General features: G+C 48.6%; 1 protein-coding gene across 1 annotated transcript in view; it reads right to left on the reverse strand.

Annotated features, from left to right (window-relative positions):
- PIK3CA (phosphatidylinositol-4,5-bisphosphate 3-kinase catalytic subunit alpha) overlaps window positions 1-2,720 on the reverse strand; it is a 34,250-nt gene extending 31,530 nt beyond the window's left edge. The window contains exon 1 of the mRNA XM_065748353.1: window positions 2,557-2,720. The gene's annotated coding sequence lies outside the window, so the exon portion shown is untranslated. The remainder of the gene's footprint in view (window positions 1-2,556) is intronic.
- Between the last annotated feature and the right edge of the window lie 478 nt (window positions 2,721-3,198).

The following is a 3,198-nucleotide window of genomic DNA, read 5'->3' on the forward strand; positions in this document are numbered from 1 at the left end:
TCATTTACTACTCCGTTTACCATTCAAAAGTACGTTTATAAAAAATTTAAGTTGGAAGGGACCTCTGGAGGCTATCCAAGCTCATCCAGAACTCAGAGCAACTCACAGACAATTGACATATGAACAAACAGCAAGAGAAAAATCTGTTCTCTCTCTCCACTGCTCCCCTTTGGATGAGGACACCACAAAGAGAAAATTGTAATAATTATTTGCCATGACATATTTGACTTCTAGTAAAACAAAATTCCATCCAGTTTTAACACAAATATTTTTGTTGCCTCTTCTATCCTTCGTTACAACTTCAGACCAGTGTCATCACTTGGAGAAACTACAGGTTTGTTGTTTTTTTTTTTTTTGAAAGGAAGAGACAAAACTCCTAGAAGCACAGAATGCAACCCAGAAAAAGAAGCAAAAACAACTCCTACCTTAACTTACACTCCAAGTCATGAGCCTGTCCCTTCAGTCTGTGAAAGAACAAACATTTCCTCTCTCTAATGCTCCTTCTCCACCTCATTTACATGCATAGAACACACGCAGCCCATTTTTCCTCACCTGGAAGATTTCATAAATATCATATGTTTTCCAGTAGCTACAAAATTGTAACTAATAAGGCAAAACTCAATTTCAGAATGTTTTAAAACCCTTCTTCCACTATTTCAATTAATGTTCCTGCTCCTAAGAGAAATAACAGTATCAGTTTTAACTGTTTCCTCTTCAGTATCAAAGTTAAAAATGGAAAGCCTTAGCTTCCCCTCATCCAGAGGTAACAGATCATGCACTTCTTTCTGAGTGGGGTGTTATGTTGTTTAAAACTTGATTATACATGAGCAAGCACAGTACACAACACAAAGTACAACTGTGATCAGGAAGAAGTTCTTCGTATGGTAAAGACCTTTCAAAGATATTGTTTTCTTCCAACAACTGGAAATCTCTTACAGCCTACTTGGTTTTTGAAGCACTGTGAAGGTGAAGCGTGAAACACTTGCTTTTGCAATGATTTTATTCCAAATCTTTCAGCAACTTCTTACAGCAGCTGCCCAGAAACAACTACTCCCTGCCTGCTTCCAGAGAACAGTTGATTCTGAGTGGCATGGAAGCAGTTAACAGGTATTGAACTGCTTTATGACTTTCAATAAAACACAATTGCTTTTAAACAGCTCAGCTACACCACCAAAGAATACTCCAGAAAATAAAATAAAAAACAAACAAAAAAATCCCCACCAAAACACTGTTTCATGAAATGTAAACTGTAACAAAAAGCAATACGTTTCTGCCATTCAAAGGGAATGAATATTGGAAGCAGCAGAAGAGCTAAAACATCCGGGTGTTGGTCTGCAGGCTGGGCTCAATACTCTGAAAAAAAAGAAACATCGTCTACAAGTTGCTAAGAATGGCATAGAGTTCACACCTCTTAAATCAGGGTACCTGCTCACAGAAAACTCCAGCTGAGCCTCTGAAGCAGCCACGTTTATTGTCTTAATGACAAAGATGGTATTTCCCAGATCACAGGCAAAGTTATGTGGTTGCATGAAATCCCCTGCAAACTCTATGAGCTTGGTTGATGTGGGGTTTCACAGTGACAAACTGCTGTTTTGGAACAGCGTGCTGTTGGAGAACACTACTTATTGTGAATTTTTAGGTTCACACCGAGCATTATTTCTGAACAAATTATCCAGTGAGTTCCCTGCAGTGCGTAGACCATTACAGCTCATCATCCTGAGAACTGGAATATTCCCAGGAAATCACGTTGTTTATGCACAACAAGAGCTAGATTTTGATTATTACACTGCATTATAGAATTGTGGCATAGCAAACGCTATGAGAACATCCCTACTAGTAAATTGTGAGGAGGATAAATGAAAGAACAACTCAGAAGATGCTGGAAAAAGTGAAGAACTCTCCCAGCAAGATGAATCGGGAAACTCACTATAGCTCAAAGCTAGGGGTGTATGGATTCAGGCAGATGACAAGCCAGAATTCAGCTTTCCCTATTAAAGCACTGAGAAATTCAGATCCAAAAGTCAGTTTCCCAGTCCAGGTTCCCTGTAGAAAGGCCTCAAGCAACGTCCCACAGCCCACACTGCCCACTTCTGAACGCACATCTCATGTGTGCTTATTGTGAACACACAGTGTCTACAGAGGGATCTCTAGGCAGGCAAATTCTTAAAGCCTTCAAGAAAAAAGAAAACCGACAGATGAAAAGAACCTAAAGCAATACCAACAGCAGTAGTTCCGACACCTTAGCGACATAAGGAACACCTAGAACAGCAACAAAGCCCCTAAGGGAAAACAAGCACGTTGTTTGCATTAGTCAAGCCAAAGTTCCACTAACAGCCTATAAATACCCGAGCTCTGAAAAGAAGCCGCCTTCTCGCGTTCAGCATCAGCGAAAAACGGATCTCGGGACAGCACGCAGAGGCAGTCCCCACCCACCAACACAAAGCGCTCGGCTGCTCCGCTTCCCGAGCCACGGCTACGCTGAAAAGCCCACACCCGAGGAGCCGCAGGGCCCCACCCGGGGGTCGCGCTTCCCCCCCGCGCCGCCGCCTCACTCACCTCACGGGCGCGGCCTCCCCCCGCCGGGCCGGGGCCACACCGCTCCTCGCAGCCCCCGGGCGCCGCCCCGCGGGACCCCGGAGTGGGCGGACCGCCTCCTCCCGGGCGCTGGCGGAAGCGGCGCCGCAGTCCGCACACCGCCCCAAGGCGAGCCGCCTCCCGCAGCAGCAATAACAGGAAGGCAGCGGGGCCTGACCCCGGACGGGGAAGGCGCCGCCCGCCGGAAGTGGAACCGCGGGGGCGTGAAGGGGGGAAAGAGAAAGAGAGGGGAAGGAGAGTGGCGCGCATGCGCCGCCGAGTTGAAACGGAGCAGGAGGGTCGCGATATGATGTCATCGCGAGACATCACGGAGAGCGGCGCGGCCTCGGGACGTTCAGCGCCGCGCTGTCGGCGCCGTGCTGCCACCTAGCGCCGGGCCCCAGCGATGTCACGGGACGCGCAGCCCCGTCCTGCGCACGCGCAGTGCCCGCCCCTCCCCGCCTCACTTCCTGCAGCTGGGCCCCGCCGTGCCCGGTGCCGGCTTCCTGCGGCCCGGCTCGCGTGGGGAGGCGGCTCCGGTCCGGTAGGTGCGGGCGCGGAGAGCGGGCGCGGGGCTTTGTTCTGCGTGTCTGTAACCCGCGTGCGGTTGAAGCCAGTGTTCTG

This window comes from Cyrtonyx montezumae, unplaced genomic scaffold, assembly GCF_038088225.1.
Source record: "Cyrtonyx montezumae isolate F1298 unplaced genomic scaffold, pur_monq_1.0 scaffold_5, whole genome shotgun sequence".
Lineage (NCBI taxonomy): Eukaryota > Metazoa > Chordata > Aves > Galliformes > Odontophoridae > Cyrtonyx > Cyrtonyx montezumae.